Below are 22,905 nucleotides of genomic sequence, written 5' to 3' on the forward strand. Positions count from 1 at the left end.
GGAAGTGGAAAGGTAGGTACCAATCTCTTCACCCTTGTAACCAGTGACAGGACTCAAGGAAATGATCTGAAGTTGTGTCAGGGGAGGTTTAGGTTGAATATCAGGAAAAGGTTTTTCATGCAAAGAGTCGTTGAGCACTGGAACAGGTCCCACCGGGGAAGTGGCCACAGCACCAAGCCTGACAGAGTTCAAGAAGTGTTTGGACAATGCTTTCAGGCACATGGTGTGATTCTTGGCGTGTCCTGTGCAGGGCCAGGAATTGGACTTGATGATCCTGATGGGTCCCTTCCAACTCAGCATGTTCTATGACTCTGTGATGTGGAGCTTATGAATTGTAATTTGATTTAGGAGCTTCTCTTGTGAGATTTCAAACTGTAGTGTGACTGGAATACTGGAGTCCTTCACTACTGTCTTTCTACTGCCATATTTAGCTGAAATTCAAGGAGATGATGACACATTAACCTGAGGAACCCTCATTAAAATGAAACTAAATAGGAAATGCCATGTGTAAAGTTTGCCAGGGTGAGTTTCGTTTGTCTTCTTTTCAGGGAGCTGGAGCTCAGAGCAGTGGAACTTCTCCCTAAGTGCAAAACAAAGGAATTAGATACCATTTTGCTTCCCTTTAACTAAACATGATATCAAACATGAGGACTATTTTTTGCATGACAGAAGGTAATGCTTCTTTCCAAGTAGGATTAACCAAGAATGAAAAAAAAATGGCTGTGTAAAGAGGAGAGATTCAAGAATATTTAAAAGAGGCTCCAAAGAACAACTACCACCCCAAATCACATACAGTTCAGAGAGAAAAGAAAAAAATATTCTGAAATACCAAAAAAAAAAAAAAAAAAAAAGGGAAGGAAGCAGAGGCATGTGTGTTTATTATTTTGTCTACTTCTGTATCCTTCCTGTGTTAACTAAACTAGAGGATAATTTTATCTAGAAACCCATATACATCTTGAGCATCTGTTAACTTTCATCTGTCCTGTATTACTGAAGAGTAACATGTAAATCCAGGATGCTGCAGGCTAGATTTAAGGAATTCAGTGTGTTTAAATCACTGTGGTGTCTGGAAGCTTAGGACAGCCTAGGGGCCATTTGGCCATTTCTGCGAAGAGAAAATAGATAACAGATAGCCATATGTTATCTAAGAAGTCTGTCAGAGGTGCCAAGCCTGGGACAAAGACCAGTGGACCAAGAGAAGATGAAACATGTCTGTCCTTGAGGTCCCAATATAGCAACATGGTCAGTGTTCAGCTAGGGTTAGCCACATCAGAGCTGAAACAATAATCAAGAATAATAGGAGAAATATATATTCATAGTAGTAACTGAGCTTGAAAATTGCATTCATCTTAAGCTCTTGGCCTCAAGCCAGAACTTTCTCATTTAAATGATATATTGAAATACCACTTCCCCTCCCCTCCCTTCCACCCCTGCCCCTCACCCCAGTTAATTAACAAAAGCTTCATACTGGAGTAAGCATGAAGAGTTGAAAAAATAGACACATCTTGAGGGTGTTTTTTTCCTAAGCTACCTCCTTCAGAAATAAGAGTTCTACTTCATCAGAATTAGCTTTGAGTTTGGGAAATTTTATGCAGAAGTCCCTCTGAGTTTACTTGTTTCCACCTCCTACAAAGTTTCTCCCTACTTGTTTTGATCTCATTTCCCCATCAATTCCATCTTCTCAGTGATCTGAACTGGTTTAAAATACTGTAACATGAGTATTGACACCCAAGAGGACTCATCCACAGAGGAAGAGAATGTGGAGCTAGTCTTCAAAAAGGCAAGTATCAGTACCTCCCAGTCACAACAGGGTTTTTTTCAGTTTTGGGGGGGGGTTGTTTGTTTTGGTTTTGTTTTCTGAACGGGAAGCTTCTAATATTTGTCTTAGGCTCTGGGCATTAAAGGGGCCAAATAGGAAGAGTGGAGGGCACAATGCTTATCTGAGCCCCTCAAGTACTGGAGCACACAGAGTTTCAAATAATATTCTGAGTTGGAAGGGACCCACAAGGATCATGGAGTCCAGCTCTTAAGTGAATGGCCCATATGGGGACCAAACCAACAAAACTGGTGTTAGTAATACCATGCTCTAACCAAGTGAGCTAATCATCAGTGTGTCAGTGGAACATTATTTTGCCATTCGTGTTACAGCTAACTACATACAGGTGGAAGTGTTTACATTAGCCCAGCATTCCCTGATCATCTCTTGCTGAGAGAGAGAGGACACTGCCATTATAGAGTTGTGAAACCAGAAGTTGGAAGTATTTTGAGAAGGAGGCACTTCTTACACATCCATCTTCAACCATCTCCTCCAGATTGTCAGTTAATCTTAATTTATTTTGTGCTTTTTAAAAGCCCAATCTTTACCACAGCAGCAAAACAAGACCATTACCACACTAATCTATTATTAAACCTAAACTCAGTTATAAAGATGTTGCAGTCTAGTTAAACCTGTGGGTGCCACACTCCAGCAATGATCACGGAACATACGGAGCTCAGGAGCCCAGGATGGGTGACTCAGCCTAGGCCAAATAATTTGCTAATGATAAGTGCAGTTTGCATTTGTTTGATCTTTGATAAAGTGTTTCAGATAATTTTTCAATTACACAATGACAACAAGGTCATTCGAAGCAAGACCAGGTACTTTTTGTAATATGAGGTTGTGCAAATCTTGAAAGTAGAGTAATTATTTTTGCTTTAGGAAAAGAAGAATACAGCTACAGTAAGCTAGTTATGGCTGGGAGGGAGAGGTTGAAGGAGTAAAAAAGATATAACACTCTCCTTTAGTGATATTTTCCTGCAAAATTGATGATGCATTTTTATATCACTGTTCTAATATATCAGCAAAGAAGGGACACAATCCAGACTACTAGTGACTTTAAAAGGATGTCACCATTATGGATGACACCTCTAAATGAATTACAGTTTTAGTGGCGATGGCATTATTACTTTGCATTTGTATAATGACAAAACTTACTCCTGTTATTAATATGAGAGTACAGTTTTGTGCACAAATCATCATATGACATATTGAAAGAAACTCAGTCCAGAAGGGCTAAATCTGCCTTCAAAAGCCAAGCAGTTGTGACAGTTTTCAAATAGCAGTATTGATAGCCTTGTAAAAAATTGATGAAAATAACGATAGATATTTGCCATTTTAGCTGTTACAAATTATCTAACTGCAACACCTTGAAACCACAGTTCAGATCACAGCACTGAGCTGAATTTACAGTAAAAAACAACTGTCACACCAAAAACATGCAGTTCAAACAGAAAATATCCTGGAAGGAGAAAGGGAGTCACTTGGTAACGTGTGTTAATTAATTCCAACTGTAACTCTCCTATGACAAGCTACATTCCCTCATTTCTGCTAAGCTGAAAAAAATCTGTTTTGTGATGTTTCTCCTTTCAAAGGTTTGTTTATACAATTCTTACTTAATTGTAGCTTTTCAGTATTAATGAAAAAATTCATTATTGTTATTCCTGGAATGTGCAAATTTTTCTTATTTTTTTTGCATATTATAAAGAAACTCCAGTAGAATAAAAGAAAGTGCAATAGTTTGGGAAAGAGATGAAGAGGGGAACTGTTTTGCAAATGTCAAATATTTTAAATATTACAATTTTAAAAAAATATGGAAAAAGCTATGTAAATTTCACTTTTACCCAGGAGCTGTATAAAAATAGACATATAAAGCTGAGTAATCCATATTTTAGAGCTTTGTCAACAACAAAATTAAAAAAAACCACAATTACATCTATTAGTAAAGAAAAATAATTGATGCTGGCCTCTTCTACATTTTAGGCTATTTTAATTCAGAATTATCTTTGAAATACATAAAAAGGCAGAACAAGAAAGTTATACTATCTCCTTACTGTAGTATAAAAGGCTTGCTGCAGGACTGTAGTAAAAAATCCATTTTTTAGGGGAAATAAAAACAAACATTGGCAAAGTGGATCTACTTTTGAGTAGTAATGAAATCAAATATTCACAAGTCTCTGTGTGTGCATGTGTAGGGAATGTTCATGTCATAGATATTACATCAGTTAAAACCGTTAAATCAACAGAAAAAAATAAAGCATTTTTCCACTTTATTTTTTTGAGTGCAGCATGTGAAGTGTTAAGTGCATACTGGAAACACAACTTGTTTTCTTGTTTGCTTCAGCAGATGTGGTGGAGATAAGGAAAAGAGCACAGAAAGATTAAAGACATCTATGCTACCCTCCCAAGGTCTCTTCTACTGCGCTCATTAACTGCTCTGCTAAACTGCCTAAGAATGTTTTAGGAGCTTAATGGAAATGGCTTTTCATAATTATTCTTCTTCTCTAAACTTCCTCTTACTTGAAGTCTAAATAATTTGGAGTGAGAGGAGATCAGAGGCAAGTCATAGGTTAGGGATTATGAGATTATCAGGGCATCCGCAGGAGGGTATAATCCTCAGCAGGGCCCAGCAGGGGAGATTTCTCTGTTGTTCCTCTGTGATCACAGTGTAGCCCTTTGGGGTGTCTCCCCAGTTGAGCTCAGGCATTTCTGTAGGTCCCACAAGAAGACTGACTTCTGTTGCAGGACCCCAGAATGATGTGTTCACCTGACTAATGAAAACAATCACAGCAATAAACAAACTACATGGGAAACAGTACACACAAAAGCAGGAAGTCCTGTTTTTTTGTGTGCGTGTGTGCAATGACTATGCCTGTAATGTCAGATGAATTTACGTGCTTTTGGACATGACAAAATCTCATTATGTTATCTCTTCCTATTCTGTGCAGAAATTAGATAGTATTGGTTTTGGTTTATTTTGCATATAGCCTCTAGAATGATTAGACTCGTAAAATTTACCAACTACAGACTATCAGCAATAAAGCAAAACTGGTGAGTCATAATTCAAAATACCATGGTTTCAAACTCAAATACAGGACACAACAATCAGAGGATGTGGAAAGAATGCTTTTGTATTACAGGCTCTGTCCATTGCCTCTGCACTAGCTGGTTTTTCCACGGCTCAACAATAAAAACTTGCCCTAAATGAGCCCTGAGAATGCCCCTTCCTCACAAAGGAAGAGTACCAGGCAGGGCAGTGGATATTGAAATATAATCAAGGTGGCTGCACTGTGACTGGGTGATTCAGGAAGAAATAGCTGCTCGCCTCACCTTCAGCCCAGTTAAGGTGTAATTGGTACGAAGACCCCTGAATTAGTTTTAAAAAATCTTGTTTAGGTCCAGAATCAGCCCTAACAAGGAAATACCACTTCCTGGGGTGCTTAACACTCTAAAACTTAAAAAGAAGTTAAAAATTATTTAGAATTCTGAAGCAGAAGATTTAGGCCCTTGGCACACGCATTGGGAACAAGCTACAGTATGTCCCATCTCAACCGCTAATGGCACCAAGTATTCTCTTGGATCAGGCAACACAGCATAAGCAGATGGGATGTGTCACCAAAAGTGCATAGCAAATAGAAAACAAAGAGGCTGGAAAAAGGGGGAGAAAATATGCAGGATCTGACCAGCATCAATAGTTCTGCTTTCTTGAAAAACCATCAGATGTTGAAATATAAAATAAAAAAAAAAAAAAAAGAAAAAAAGAAAAAAGTGCAGTTATATCTTTACTGCAGAAGGAGTGGGACATCAGGCAACCCACAGTTACTTAGATGTATCAAAACCATCCAGGCTTCAGAACATGTATTACTCTCACCAATGGCACATGTCTGGAGTGGTACACTACCCAAAGTTCCTGCCTTATCTTTATTATTATCTCTTTACTACTAAGGCATGAGAAATTAAAACATTTTACTCCTGTTGTAATTTTATTTACCACAAGGCCTCGATGTGAAGAATGCACTGCAATTCTCACCCAGCACTGACAGACTTGCAAAGGGTCAAATCCTCCAGTATTTCTTGGGGGAACAAAACACATCTCCCACTGTTCTTCTCTTTGCTTTTTAGTCACATACTGCCTCTTCTGCTTCCTATTTTTTCCTCTCCTGTTGTTGACCCAAGCTTGTGCCCTGCTTTCAAAAAGCATATGGACTTTCTCATGTCAATATCTCCTAATACTCTTCATCAGCAACAAACACAATTTTACAACTTATTCAACCTGTGACAGAAACAATATTAGTTGTCACACAGGAGTTAAGAGAATTTTCTGCATGAGATGCAATCTTTATTGGAGAAGAAGGGAAAATGGCCTTACATTTTTTGTCATAAGTAATTGAGTACTTTTACTTCATTTTCTTTGAACTGTTATGTGGTATCTGGCTCCATCAGAGAGACTGTAGTGAGAGCAATCCAGAATACTTAGGGTCCTGTATATGTAGCATATGCATAATGATCTACCAGGTAAATTGTTAGCATGCAATCATTTCTCTGTCATATAAGATCAAGTGGCTAAAGTAATCTGGTTGGTCTAAGGACCTGTGTTCTGTGATACCGGGCCCGAGACTGGTTATTCACAGAACAGCTGTGATGGAGAGTTCCCCTCTTCTGCATTTCCCCTCCTGTGGTGTCATACCTGCTTTATGTCATCTGTATTTCAAAAGATGCCTACATTTTACATGTATGAGAGATACAACTCATAACAGGACAGGGGACAGGTCTCTTGATAGGGTATGTGACCCAGCCTGCACAAATAATAGAATCATAGAATCAGCTGGATTGGAAGGGACCTTCGAGATCATCAAGTCCAACCCTTGATCCACTACCGCTGCGGTTACCAGACCATGGCACTAAGTGCCACATCCAGTCTCTTTTTAAAAATCTCCAGGGATGGAGAATCCACTACTTCCCTGGGCAGCCCATTCCAATGTCTGACCACCCTCTCTGTAAAGAAATTCTTTCTAATATCTAACCTAAACCTCCCCTGGCACAACTTGATACCATGCCCTCTTGTCTTTAATTTGGCATTACTAACCTAAACGGCTGTAACTGGTAATTTTTCCAAATGACTACAGCACTTTTGTCTAACCATATCACAGTGTTTCCTAGTTGGATCAGTTTCCAAGCTTGTGACACTCTATGGCCTTACCCTCAACTTAGAGCACACCTATCTAATTGTACTCAGTGTCTTACTGTTGGGTTTATCCTGTTTGAAAAAAAATCGGATGTGTACTCAGATTTGTACTGACAGAGTACCTACCTATGCTTTTGCTTGCTAGAAAATTTCATAATTAAAATTGAGTTGTAAACGCAGAGGGACAGTGATGGATGAAATGGATGAAATTGATCCCCCTTATAAATATAATATTCAATATTGGAAACAAAACTGCATTTGGAAAGGAAAATTAAAACCATACTCAATGGATAGAAAAAATGCAATGAGACAGGCAAGTGGAGTAAAAAAATAAATCTTATTGCCTCTTTCTTTTCTTCAGATAAGAGCAATTTAGGCTACTTTGATACCAAGGGTATAGTTACATTTTTAATTATAATATCATGACAAAGTATGGGTAGGCAAATATAGCTTCATTCAATAGCCTCAACATAAAATCTCTCCAAGTAAAAATAGGAGTAAAAAAGCCAGGATTGTACTTTCTCCATGAGAGGCTTGTTTTTGCTGTTCTGGACCTTGCCTTCACACTGATTCATAAGATCTGCTAGTACAAGTGTGTTATGGCAGCAAGACCCAAAATATCATCAGTCCATTGAGTTTTGGTAGCATTTCTGCAACTAAATATATCCATCTGTTACAAGGCAGGCAACTGGCCTGGTCAGTGCAGGGAGATAGGCACTTCTAAAAGTTATTCACTGTCCCCTATGTTAGATGTTCTGCAGAGGCAGTAAGACAGTAAAAACCCTCTGATGTTTTTAAAGACTACTTGCCATCAGAATTTTGATCCTTCATCACCACAGAAGACTGAGCTCTTTGACTGGTTGTGATAGAGGAGAGAAATCGTGTACAAGACAACTAGAAGGAACTGGAAACCAGGGTGTAGCAAAGCAAGCCATGGTCAGGTCTGGGCTGCAAAGCTCTGGGACTGAAGGCTGCAAAGACAGAAGGAGGCAGAGACCCGGAACTATCAGCCAAACAGGCACAGGGTGGGCTCCCTTCTGTTGACCTACACCCTGCTGCTTTAGCGAAAGGAAAATATTTCATTCCAGAGATTTCCATCAATCTGTTGTATGCTCCTAATTTAACACACAAATTGGGGAAAATTAGGCATCCAAAGAATCCTCAGCCCTAGACTTTAATTTAGAAACAGATTCCTCCCACAATTCCTAGCATGAAGCTCAGCAAGGATGTTTCTTAGTATTTTTCCTTTTTAAAATAAAATTCAGACAACTAATCTTAATCAAGACACCTTACTAAAACATAAGGAAGCAGAACCATTAGACATTTTTAGCAAACTATATAAAAATGTTTTCATTAAAATGATAAAAATGGACTCACCGTCCTGAATATATACTTTGAAGTGTTTCCAATGCTTTTTTTCTAGTGGATGTTTTCCTCAGGCCTCTACTCTTGTTCAAGCCTTACTAAATTTGTCATCCTTGATTAAAAACATTTGTGTAGTCTAATTTTAATTTAAAAACATTTAAGTTTTCTTCTTCTATGGGGAACCACTCCTTCAGTCATAATCACATCCACTTGCTTCAGCCATGTTGATGGCGTGCAAGGCAAGGCTGCGACAGCCTTCACATGGGCCCAGTAAGAAACCTGGGTCTCCTCTCCGTGGGCCCTTCCAAGCCAGTGCTAGATCCTGCCAGTCAACCTAATGTCCTTTCCTTTAGGGGCTTTTAGAAACTATTCTGTAAAATATCTTTTTTTTTTCCCCCAAGGCTACTCTCCAAAATAAAAACAAAGTGAAAAGGACTGCTCAAAAGTTAATGTAAGCCAAATATCCACATTTTTGCTGAGACCAGCCATTTCCTCAGAAATGAAGTTCTGCAATTTCCTCAGTCTTCAACCCTCCTTCCTCTGGAATAACAGTTTCCCCTGTGGAAAAATAGGTTATTGCCTTGAATTTTACCATCAGGTGAAATTTGTTCAAATTTGATTCTCCAAATCCAACCCCTAAGGAAATAATTTACAAATGAGTGATAAGCACAGATAGAGGTGAGCCCAAATTGCTAAAATAGTTACTTCATCCCATACATACAATCCCCTTTTCTTTGTATCACAGTTTGTATGGATTTAGACTCTCATGCCCTTGCAGAGTCAAAGTCCAATGCAACTCATTGCAAGATTCATCCCCAACACAACCATTCCCAGGGAAGTGGTAGGACAAAGGTCTGAGAGAGAGTTAGGCCTTAGTTTGCTCTCCACAACATTCTGTGGACATTTCCTGTACCCCACTCCCCTTTCTTTCTCTTGTCTGTTGAGCTGCCAACTCCTGAATATCAGCTCTAATGCTAAATGTTCAGCACAGTTGGAGGGGAAAAAAATGAGCTTGTCTGTTCAGAGAGAAGGAAAAAATTTAAACTGCATCCTATCAGCCATACAAAAAAACCTACCCAAAATCAACAACCCAGAAATTAAGAACAGCCAGCCCCCACCCCCTGCAAACAAACAGCTGAGTGAGCTTCAAGCTGACCCAGTCAGATTCCTTGTTTTATCAATAAATTGCATTATCTCCGCCTTGATTATTTCCACTACAGAGGGTATCTGCAAGGTTATCAAGACTCAAGAGACTTAATAACATCACAAAGAGATACAGCTGATAATTGTTTTCTGACAGGTTTATGTCCGCAACTGGTGCGTTTTTAAGAGTCTGATATTTTTGCAGACAAGTCTAAGAAGAAACATATGCTTTGCCTTATCATGAGTGGAGTTTAGGGCGGTGCGGAGGAGAGACAGAGGGGGAGGTGGCACTGATTTGAAGCAAGGAAGCCCCTTCTTGTCACTCAGCCTTGAGAACTTCTTAGTGCCTTGTTAAATACACCGATAAATGCATATCTCAGTGAAGCTCCAGGAGGACCATTTCATGTTAGGAGATTTTATTTTACAGATTGCCCTCTAGACAAGAGAAATCTGATTTCTGAACCTACACAAAAGGCTCACTGTGCTTTGTAAGTGTATTGATCTGGCAGCTACAGCAGCTGTGAGCTCAAATGTCTATGCTGCTGACATAATCAGAAACATGCTACATGCAGGATGCAGCAAGCTTCAAGAGCTTAACAAGCCAGATAGGGGACCTGTCAATTCCTTTCAGGACTAACAGCAGGGTAAAGAAGCAGTGTATATGGGGAACCATCAAAGCTACTGCAACAAAAAAGAGATGAGAAAATGACAAAAGAAAATTTAAAAGCACAAGAAAATCACTGGAAGATACAAAGTACCTGATTATTCCCCTACCACAGAGATATGTTAGCTTTATAGTACTCACACAAAACCAATATGCAGCCCAACAACACACAGTCTGAAAAACAATCCTCGTTTCAAAATGTCTGGGTGATATCCTTGTTCTGTGTTTACCTTTCTCATATTTTCCAGAAGTCCTGAAGCCCTCCTGTGTTAAGCAAAGCTTTTTTTATGGTAGGAAAGAATCTGCTTTGTTATTTAAATGTTTTTCAAGAATCTTTCATCATAATAAAACATCATAGTTTTGGCTTGTGGATACCTTTATATATTATTTTTATCTTGATTTCAGCACAAACATGTTTTCTCCCAGTGGCTTTCTGGTAAACGTATGAGCTGACTTTCCACAGTTTGCATCTTGATACAATACTTCTGCCTGACATTTTCTGAAATTATGGGTTTCATTCAGGCAATAGCACAGTGCACAACAGAAAGGTAATGGTGGTTTACAGCACGTGGATTTGGCTTTGAGGTTAGTAAGCAATTCATTAACATATGCTCTATTCTTCCAAACGCTCACACACTGAGCGCCTTCAGGGTGCGAGGGAGCACAATGAACCGGGAGCACTTCCTCTGCAGATTGCCTCTGAGTTTTCTTTTTCCGGAGACAGCATGGAGATAGAGGCTGAAAATCTGTCTGTTCTGGTCAGGGTTATGAACGATGAAGTGTGCTTTTATTTGTGAATCATGTAAAAAGTACAGCAATCTCAGTTCTGCTTTCTCCTCTAGCGTGTGAGTTTTTTGTGTTCACTAGGTATGCTTTGCTAGGTAGCTACTCTCACTTTCATAGTGCTCAGACTCTACCAGGCTTTTACAAGAGCTTTTGTTCATCTTTCTTTTGTGCAGTTGAATGGAGAAAATATTTTCATAAATTTTTAATTAACGAAAAGGAAGGTTCAGAGGATAATTAAATTTAAACAGCAAGTGGCCCTGACCACAGCGGTAACATCTGGAAACCAGCAGTTATCTCTCTTGGTAGCTGTGCAATTGCTACAGAACGTACCCACCAGTGAAAATCCTCAGTAATGCATCACTCTTTTCTAGTTAGGCTATGGAAAGCAACCATTAACAGGAACACTGGATCTTACTCATCCAGGAGCATCAAGACAAATCAGACCTATCTGTGTACTAGAAATACATCATTCCAGTATCTTTGCTTTGGCAATCAAGAATTTAGAAATGTAGATCCATTAAGCATTGTAGAAAGACAGATACATTCACCACACAGCTAAATAAAGCATTCACATATCCATGGAACAGCCTGCATTCATTCTGAAAGAGAGATATGGGTAATTTTAAAATGTATTTTCAAAACTTAGGTTTCAAAATTTTGGCTGTCCCATAAGCTGCACAGCCCACAGAGCCAAATCACTAAACCTTTCTGTTCTCTAGATACTCAGCTAGAAAATATGGCCAATATTAAAGACTCATTCTTTAATAACTGAGGCATGGGTAAGGCATGGATAGGGCTCCAAAGGTCTGGGAGTCCTTGCTCACGTCCCACCATACTTAGAACTAATTTCAACATCTCTGAACATATGAAGTGTGCCTTCATTTTGATTGATATTCACTTGAGAGGTTAGCTATAACAGTATGACTTTTTCCAACCAAGAGCTAAAGAAAGGGTGGCAAAGCCATAGGATTTCTTCATACCTTTTGTATGAAAGAACTCACAACCTATGGCAGATTGGGTTCCTGCAAAGAGGAACCTGTGTATCTTCATCAACTCAGTATGGAAGTTGGACTCTTGCTTCAGGAGGAATGCTTCATTAGACATCAAAAATACAGATGAATTCATTCTCACTCCAAGTTCTACTTTACTTTTGCTAATGGAAAAGTAGCACAGCTACAGAAAAATCCTTTCCTGTTCTGCATGGTCTCACTCATGTCCATACCACGTTTAGGTTTTGGTAAGAGACAGTGGATACAACCTTTCTTATTGCAAAAGTGTACAAAACACCAGTTCAGAGTCGGGCATGGTCGAGCTGCTGATGGGCAAATAAACTACACTGCAGTGTCTCCTCTATCATGGAACTTGTGTACAAGTAGCACTAGGCAGAGTTACTGGAGGGATGGTAGAGCCCTCCTGCTTCTTCTACTTCTGCCTGATAAGCCTGATCCAACGCAATTGTAACAGCTAGTTACTTACTTAACACAGTTTCATCTGTTTCTTCTCCTTTTCTCTCTGCCTTTCATCTCTCACTACATGTTGAGATCACTAGGTCATTGACAGAAGGATTGATATTTATTTTGTGTTCATAACATCTAGGACTGTGAAGTGTTAAATGGCATCTGTAGGCACTTTGAAAAAACAAGTAAGCAATATATTGCCTTTTGAGCAATTATTGTGGCAGTGTTAGGATGCATTTGCCCCATCGAACAAAATTATGCTTACAGAGCAAATACAATTCACTCTACAACATGAACAGTGGTAAATCAAAGTAAGAGGAGATGAGTATTTCAACTTCTCTTACTGACTTAAAACAACTTAAGTCTGCTCAGCTTCAGTACAATTGCTGGAAATTATTCCTATTATTTTCTATCTCTTCTCCAGGTTTCTTTTACTACTGAAATGGATTGAGAGCAGCCCTGAGAAGAAGGACATGGGGGTGTTAGTTGATGAGAAGCTCAACATCATCTGGCAATGTCTGGTTGCAGCCCAGAAAGACCACAATGTCCTGGGCTGCATCAAAAGCAGCGTGGCCAGCAGGTCGAGGGAGGGGACTCTGCACATCTACTCCACTCTTGTGGGACTCCACCTGAAATGCTGCATCCAGCTCTGGAGTCCCTAACATAGGAAGGACATGGATCTGCTGGAGTGAGTCCAGAGGAGGGCCAAAAGATGATCAGAGGGCTGGAGCACCTCTCCTATGAGGACAGATTGAGATGGTTGGGGTTGTTGAGCCAGGAGAAGACGAGGCTCTGGGGATACCTCATTGCAGCCCTTAAATTCCTAAAGGGAGTTTTATAAGAAAGATGAAGAAAGACTTTTTACAAAGTAGTGACAGGACTAGAGGTAGCACTTATAAACTGAATGGGGGTAGATATAGACTAGATATTAGGGAGAATTTTTTTACAATGAGCATGGTGAGACACAGGAACAGGTTGCCCAGAGAAATTGTGGATTCCCCATCGCTTGAAGTCTACAAGGAGAGGTTAGATGGAGCTTTGAGCAAAGTGGCTTAGTTGAAGGTGTCTCTGCCAATGGCAGGGAATTGGTAGTAGGTGATGTTTAAGGTCCTTTCCAACTCACGCCATTTTATGATTCTATGAATCTGTGAAATATCATTGATTCCAGTGCAGCCTGAAAGAACAAAGGCTCAGTCATGTTGTACTGATACAGAGACTTCTTGCTTTGTTTGGGAATTAAAACATATAATGACCTGATTAATCTTAATAGCAACATAACTTTATGTATAAGAAACACTCTAAAGATCTGACCTAGATCTGGAACTCAGCTCTAACATTTAAGGAAGCAGTGGGTAAGGCATTTGAAATCTTGAAATCATTAGGATCTTTCAAATCATTGAAAAATGCAATGTCTTTGTCCTAGATAGTAACTTCATAAAAGAAATTGGATTGCTTTTTGTTGTTATTGTTCAATTTGATAGTATCAGGAAAAAGTTATATTTGGGACAATGTGAACTGGGAATATTCACAGGCTGGTCCAATTTGTGGGGCCTAATGTCACATCTATGAAGGCAGCTGTAGCAAGAGACTGTCTTAGATCCAAACACAGGTTTGACACCAATATCGCTTGATACTTCAAGCGATGAGATCTAAAACATCACCTGAGAGAACACCATAACTGGATCCATTTATGACAATGGTTACAAATATCTAAAGAGAATAAAAAACATTGATGAACAAACTTCTCTATTTTTCTGTGACTATTCAAAAATACATAAATATGGAGACAGTGAAAAGGATGTATCCAATAATATTTTCTTTAAGTGGTATCTGTAGTACATATGTTCAATAAAGTGATGTCCATTCAGTGGACCTGATCTAAATCTTATTCTGCAGTGATCTATACAAACCTACTCTAAAAGCAGTCTCTAGTCATCACCCTTTTAAATGACAGGCGTTCAGAGAGAGAGAGAGAGCAAATGTAGGATTATTTCTTCTTTATTCATTCCCTAGACCAGGCAAAGCACTTCAAAAAGGTAAAAATGTTTATTTGATTCACTAGGAATTAAATGGTTTTCCAGGAGAACAGTTTCCAATTACTAGTCTCTCTTTGCAGGAATAGGACTGTCATTCAGAATTTGCCTGTGATTTCAATTGAAACTGCAACGATGACCAGGAAATAAAAGACTTCTGGTGAAAAAATTATATCCTTTGCAGTTACCCTGAAGATCTTTTGTTACTTTTATGTCTGGTTGTTGTTATCTAGGCTTTTTTTTTTGGTTCAGATCTCAGCATCTGTTATGTGTGCAAGCACACCTTAAACTCTTCTTCCTACATTAAGTAAAGTCTCTTGCCTTCCAGAGTTTTCTCAAAGTGCAGCTCAGATACACACAAAACATCAGGCAAAGCTGAAGACTGTGCTCTCAAGTCTTTGACAGTTTTTGTCAAGGCCTTCCAGATCAGCAGAATTCAGAGCTTCTTCTTTGCCAAATTTAGGACCTGGTCACAGTGGCTCATAACCGCTCATCAGTTAAGTCATATCTTTTAGGTAGTGGCAGTTGATATGAATGGGCTTAATCTAAGTTCCACTCCTTGGGCATTATCCCTGAAGACTTCAGTAAGAACTTGACTGACCTATTAGTGAACAGTGCACTCATGGCTTCTTAATATGATTTCGGCTTATTAATTAATGAACCATGTAAATCACATTCAATATAGTGGTGAGGCAGCCTCAAATCAAATTAGTGAAAAGATCAAGGAAAGAAGGTGAATAAGCTCCAGGGTTTTGTAGCCTTTGGCTGTATATACTTTCTCTTCTCCTTTGACAAACCTAACTAGTTCATAACAGTCAGCACTGGCAGGGCCATCTCTATCAGCACGGAAAAAACAGGAATCTCTCCTTAGCTCAGAAAACAGTTAAGAATCACTCCTGGAGCAACCTGCAAAAGTACTGCTATCAAAAACTGCCTTTTTCTTCTTTCCAGATTGGAAAGGATTCATTCTGTATGTGACCTCTTGGGCTTGGAATAGATCCAATGAGAAGAAAGCTTTTTCCCTGTGCTGTTTGCTCAGCCTGGAGCTGACAACCTAAAAGAAATCATGGAGTTGAACACATTTTACTCTTCAGTGACACAAAACAAACAAACAAACAAAAAGGCAATAAACACATCGATTTCAGAGGGGAATAGCATCCTCTTATATTGCAGGGGACTCAAAGCTCAGATCTACCAGGGCATGCCACTACTGAACAATGGGTTCCCTCACCCAGTCTAAAAGATGGAAACTAAAAAATAAGGGAAAAATCAAACCATAAAGAAGTATATATTCTGAATTATCAAATTACAACAAAGGCTGCTAGGATTATCACAAGTACAGCACAAGAAGAGGTCTCCTGGTGGAGAACAGCTCCAAGAAGGGTCTGTCCTCCATCCCACAGCCATAGGAGGGGCACGAGAAGAAGGCATCATCACTGCAAGGGACACTAGCTCCCAAAAAGTCTCCTGTACCCTGCTATTCCTTTACACTGAAAGATTTCTTCTGATGGGAACAGACTGTGAAGTCAAAAAGGGGACATTACAGGAGTGTCCAAAGTGGGAGTGTCTTCACCAGTGCCAGGCAAAGGTAAGTCATAGGGAAGAGATGCAGGCATGTGGGCTGCTGTTGTGTCAATATTTGTTTTCCTTGAATGCATCATCTAACAAATATTTTCCTGGAGTCTGTCTGTTACTGTGTCCTGTCTGGACACCTTCAGAGCACACAAGTGCAGCTGCTGAGCGTGATTCACAGCTGTCAACATGATCCATGTCAGCACCAAGAAACTTCAGTGCAGGCCATGGGAGGGAGGATCCCATTGCTGCATCCATGTGTGAGCAATACACGCAGCAAGGCCATAAACCCCAGGGAGCTCAGGGCATACCTGAGACATCATTAGCTAGGACAGCCTATATGTAACGAAAGCTTGTCTATCTTTAGTCTCAAGCCATTCACAGGGCTATTTCACCAGTATTAAAAAAAAATCTCTGCTTTTCTTCGCTTTTTCTGGGGTTTTTGGGTTTGGGGGTTTTTTTTGGAGAATAGTGATGGTTCAATAACTGGACTGGTAGCAAAAGCACTGAGTTCTGGTACTGTCTTTGCCAACTTGTTGTGTGACTGACAGCATGTAATTTCACTTTTTTGTCTCAGTTTTCTACTAGTATATGGGAATAACAATAGTCCAGTGGTTTGGAGAGACTAAATTCACTAATGTCCTAAGCCAAACCTCATTGAAGTCAATGGAAAAGCTCTCAATTACCTTGAAGGGCTTCAGGCCAGACCTTGTTTATTCAGCATTACAAGAAGCATTTGAAAACCCTTTAAACAGCTCCATATGTCTGCAAAGGTATTGTTGATTACAGAACTGAAGAATAAATATTTTGGCTGATACAAGTACACATGAATAACACTTTTTGCAGTCTCATTTTTAGCGAACTCTGCTCCTCCTGGGAAAAAAAGCCATATAAAACAAATAATGTCAATACTCACAATTATCTTCAATAATCTGTAAGAAAAACCATTTATTCTGTTAACCACAGACTCCTTCTGATATGCAAAGAATGCAGATTTGGACAGATCTGAAGGCAATGCGGTCATGTTCAATAGCTGTCGTTCTTTAGTAATTTATGGCCAGTCTTTGCAAACCTTTGTGACAGGTTTCATTTGATTGACAGCTTGTGGGCCAGAGACCCACAAACAGGTTTTAAAGCTCCAAGGCAGACCTAATATTCTCTAATAAGATTAGATGCCCCAGTACAAGACTACTCTATGAATAGAAAACCATCATTTATAATGGCTTCTCTATTGTTATACTCTGCAGAGACTGACAGACTTTATTGAAGCTCTGGACTGAGGTCAATAATCTCTCAGATCTGTTGGGAGCCTTTATGATCACAAGGATCAATCTGATGTCAAGGCCAAGGTCTTCACCACTTCTGGGTAGTTTGGTAGAGAAGGTCAGCAACCAACTGATGCGTAACACAGAGAAAGCACCAGTGCTGGCAGAGATGATGGTGTCTAACCCTATTTTGTTGAACCAAGAGCAGGAAAAACCCACTGACTAGATAGCTGATGTTGAAGAAAACAAAGAGGAGAAGGGAGAAAATTGCCATTTTGAATGCATTTGAAATGACTAAAGTTAAAATCCTGGAGTATGAGTTATTTCGTACATGAAATATTTTCAGAGGAAAAAGAAGGTTCAGTTGCTGACACTGAACTCATTTAGATACAATCAAATTGTTCACTTCAGTTACAGATCACAATGAAAAACATAAGTGTTTCAGTGTTTTCTACAAAAAGGTGTCCTGTTTCTTCAGTATGTAATAACTTTGTGGCAATCTTTACCTCATTGTTACTAGAAAGCTTCAAAATCTGCCTGACAAGATTTTAAAACATCAGAACAAAGCACTTTCAGTTGAAGTGAAACATATTATTCAGAACAGCTTGCTTGTCCCTCTGTACTTCCAAAATGATCAACAAATTAGAAAACAAAACACAAACCATCATTCATCCAGTCCTAGTAAAATAATTGCTTATCAGAGTTGTGCTCGAAGGTTCGGAGTCCCCAGCAGTTACGAAGTATAAAAAGAGAAAAGGTGGAAAAGACAAGGTTGCAGGGAAACTCTAACCCAATAACCCAGACATTTTGCAGGCAGTAAATTCTGAAGTATTATCATAGTAATTGACATCACAAATGCTCCAAGCTAAATATATCGATTGCCAAGGTCAGCATTTTAGGCAGCAACAGTAGACGTTCTCATCCATTAGTCTTGAAATATTGATTTCAATCAGGAAAATAGAAACTAGAAAAAGAAAAATACTTGAGCAATAAAGAGATCTTTCTCTGCCTTTGTCTTCCAGACATGGGAACAGACATGCTGTTCAGAGTATATCAGTATTTATACGATTGCTGAAGACTCATATGGATTTCCCGTTCCTCAGCCTATTCAACATGCATTTGTATTCAAAATGGTTAAAAAGATATCACTTCAAGTGTGAAATCAAATAACAGACAAAAGCATAGCTTTGGCTTTATGTTGCTTGATAAAGCAGGATGGATCTCAAAACTGCAAGTTCTCTTCTTAAAACAATTAGAGAAGGTACAAAGTGTTTTGTAAATTAAACCTGGTATGTGCCAAATGTTTAATTATATAGCACTAACCATTAAGAAAGTCTTCCAAGGCTAGAAACTTTCGCTAAAATTGCTTTCTCAGTGATTACTATCTCATCTTTTTAAACTGTATTACTTAAAATGAAAAATAGTGTGATTAAACACAGTGAACTAAATTTTGTAAACCTAGACAGAAGTAAAAATTTTTCCCAAACACTTAAACAATTCACAGCATGTTTTTTTGGTTTTTTTTAAGACAGCAAGGATTGTCAGCACCTTTTTCTGGCTGCGTGTGTTGTTCAATACTAATTCATATCACTGAGTGAAATCATGTTGTAAAAACGTGCTTTACGACGATGAATTTAATTATTTTCTGAATCCTTATGGGATTCAGAAAGGTAAGCATGATTCTCAGAATAGCTGGCTTTGCAGGAGCATGATAGGTTTTTTTTAAATACCATTCCTTTTTCCCTGCTGGAAATACTTAATTCGTGGAGTTTTTTTCTGTCACATGGAAGATTTTCAGGAGGAACATAGTGAGCCTACAATGAAGCTGAGCAAACTGATTGTTGTATGTCTATGGGTGTAGTGGCCAAAGGCACATCGACGAATTGAGCCATGCAGCACGGGCTGCAGCAGTCATAACAACAGCAAGCAGTGCACAGCTGAAAAGTTGATGATTGGATCCCAGGAAACTTGGAACACATAAGAAAATACAGAATAGCTGGAAGCAAAATTGCTGCCTTTCAATTTGAGGGCATGTTAAGAAAAGGTAGCACATTAGGTGGCTATATAAAGTAACACTGAACTTGTCTATTTTTGGTCCCAGTATTTACGTCTGTGAACTATCTGCTGGAAGCAGAACAATATACACATTGCATGTTTTGTTTTTACTGTAATCCAGTCACAAATCCTGCTTCAACATGTTTGTGTACAGTTGCATTACCTCTTGGAAACTTTAGTTCTAATAAGTTAATAAGTCTTAAATTTATCTTGTCTCTTTCTTCCTGTAAGTTTCCACTATATATTAGCAGACTGCACATGCACAACGCAGATATAGCTATTTCCTGGAGGAGAACACAACAGCTCAGTATGATCACAATTTGGACAGCAGAGGGAGGAAATTTTTGCCAAGAACACCAGGAAAAAGCACCATGGGAACCATTAGGTTTACGCAGAAGAAAAACACATCGTTAATGCAAATGACCAGTGCTATAAAACAGTGAAACATATTCCTTTATCAGTTTGTTCCCTTGGGAAAGTGAAGGAGTGAAGTCACTCACTTAGACTTGTGTAAGCAGTTCTAGGGCTTCAAATCCATCTGAATCTATCCTAAGAAACTACTTGTTTAGAAAGAAGGAGGGAGGGAGAGAGGGAGGGAAAGTAGAGGAGACATTACTAAATCCTCTTTTTTTCAGGTGACATCAAACTTCAACATAATGGTGGAAATAGAATAAATGGAAGAAGTTGAGTATAAGGATGGGCACAAGCAGCTCAGTGTCTGCTCTACCTGTGTTCCAAGGCAGCCAGGTGCAAGGCAGAAATGGTCTGCATGATCCAAATGCCCACACATATAGGTAGCTTAGGGCAGGGGTGGAAAAAAACACACCACTGCATTCATTCACATGGCAAGGCCCAGTTGCAGCTGGCAGCAAGTTGCAATGCCTGGTGCAGAGGCGGAAAGAGAAGGGAAGATCTGCATTCAGGGAGAGACACATCACTTTGGTCTTGGCCATGAACATAATGACCAGACTGAGAAAGTTTTATTCCACCCTTCCTGAGGGTCAGAGCGCTAACCTGTCCCTGGAGACAAGTGCCCACCTTATCAGAACATGATCAAAAGAGGTGAGAAATTATTGAAATTGAATTTGTAATTTCAGCAATCTTTAGGACAGGTTTTTCCATAAAAAAGATGTTTTTCTCGGGTCCTTAGCTTTCAGAGTTCCTGAGATCTACCAATTCTCAGCAGTGAGGCAACTACCAACTATGTGGGTAAATCCACCATGGAACAGTGGTAATTTTTCAAAACTGATTTTTAAGAAGAAATTTGAAAATAAAGAGTGACAGATCAGTAATTAAATCAGAAGAGCTACTTTAAAACATTCATCCCTAATGTGAGCTAACAAGAGGAAGTAAAAGAAAACTGGCCAACTGCCACAGCTGGCCAAATGTTAAACTCAAAAGAGAATCCTCTCAATACAATATACTACAGTGATGTGTATTTTTATGTAATTTCGATTATGTATTGATGTCCAACACAACTGGCAGGACTCAGTACAAAGGAATCAGGACTGCTGCTCACACACAGGGTCAGCAGTTCCTGTCTTCCTTTCCCCCCCATCCTCCTAGATGAGATAAAGCTGTCCAAAGTTATTGTTCTTTCTACTTTTATCCTGTCTATCATGGGCCAAATAATCCTGTGAAAATCATCCATTCTGCTCTCACTCCAGTTTTACAGCAGACACTCAGATGACTTTGCTTATATTTTTCCAAATGTATGTCTTCATAAAGGAGAGCAAAATTTCACCCACTGTATAGAAATTCCAATTAACAACAGACAGAAACTAGCTGCCCTCTTTCACTAATTTATCTGTCAAACATCAGGTTTCATAGTTCAGCTCAGGTGGAAAAAAAAAATCTTACAATTCATGAGTTCTTCATTGCTTCAGAAAAACTTTAAAAGATTTTTAACCACTGTTCCTTTCTCAAAGAGTCAGTCTAAATAAACATAACCAAAAGTAGTACTTGCAAGTGAGACAAGTAACAAATTATTAAAAATTTAATACCTTTAAATTGGAGCAATTTCCTTCAAAACAAGAGAACATTCACTTCCCTGGAGCAATTGGCTTAAACAGAAAGCTCCATTTTATCAATATTGTAAATATTTTCTTCCTCTAACTGACTGCAAGGTAGTTAGAATTAGTAGAGCCCATAGCCTAATTTCATCAGGTGCATATTAAAGCACACTTTCAAGGACAGAAATATAAAACTTGATTCTTTTTGTGCATATCACAAGAGGCTGAAAATCTCCCAAAACTTGTCTCTACTCTCCACCACAGCCCTGGCTGGCTGAAGTCTCACAGAGGCTTATGGTTCCTTTGCCCTCTTACTCTCATGTCCCACTCTAAATGAAATGTTATCCAACAATGTAAAACTCTTTTGTACATAAAAATAGGAAAAAATTAGTTGAAGTAGAGTGAATGACAAATATTGGAACTGAATGAAATCAAAGTCTAACACACAATCTACATAGCTGCAGGTTAATCTGGTCCTGGGGTGGACATGGATGAACAAACATCCTTTGAGAAAGACTCTTGTAGAGATTCAAAGACACTTGAGGAACACACAAGTACTAGAGGAAGGCACTGTACAGCAAGAACTCCCAGCAACCACAGATTTAGCTCTTCAGAGATACAAATAAGAGAACAAAATATTTGAGGCCAGGCCCCTGCCTGCCAAAAGAGATCTTTTTTGTCAGGTTTGGCACAGAGCTAGATTTTTATGTTAGCAGTCATGTATAATGCATGTCCTCTGCAAATATTACGAAATGTCTTTTTGACAGTCATTATGGACACTGACCTACTACTTCTGGTTCAGAAAAATGCTAAGCCCATATTGAAAAAATAACTTGGGAAATAAAGCATTTGTTCAGACATAAATCCACAAACATATCATGACTACAAATCAAAATACGTTTACACCAGTTACTATATAGATATGGATATTGATTCCTAAATTCTCATTCCCTTCCTGTTGAGGCTAAAGAGACAACATAGGGAAAGTTTAATCCAAATCCTTTAAAGGACCAGCTCAGGCTGTGACAGAACCTAAAGAACAATTTAATCATAACCCTGCTGTTATTCATGGAAGACAGCCTTTTCCTGCCGTCCAAAATGAAAAACCACTGTAAATGCCACTGTAAATGAGAGCGATTCTCTCCCCTTGTGTGAAAGTGTCATCTGTCAGCCAGATCTAGGAGCAGATGAACACTGAGCACTGAGGTCTAGTACCACTTTCACAGCTAAAAAAGAACAGGAATTGGAAAAGACCCCAAATAAGTAAAAAAGCCAGTTGAAGTGTTGTAAGATAATTCATGTCTAACCACAGGAATTTCTCTGCCGACCCCCTCAGCCCGACCTAAATAATTTATTTGCACTGGTGTAATGTCACTGCACATCAAACACAGTCTATGGTTGCAAGAACTAGGCCAATTCTTTCCACGTTGCCCTTTTGCATCAATCCCATTAGCTTTCCAACACATCAGGTCTCTAGAGCAGGAGATGAGTATTTGTGCATTACTATGCGCCTTTGTCCACGCTCCCTGACAGACTGGGATTTCACGGTCTC

The sequence above is a fragment of the Pseudopipra pipra genome, chromosome 2, assembly GCF_036250125.1.
Source record: "Pseudopipra pipra isolate bDixPip1 chromosome 2, bDixPip1.hap1, whole genome shotgun sequence".
Taxonomy (NCBI): domain Eukaryota; kingdom Metazoa; phylum Chordata; class Aves; order Passeriformes; family Pipridae; genus Pseudopipra; species Pseudopipra pipra.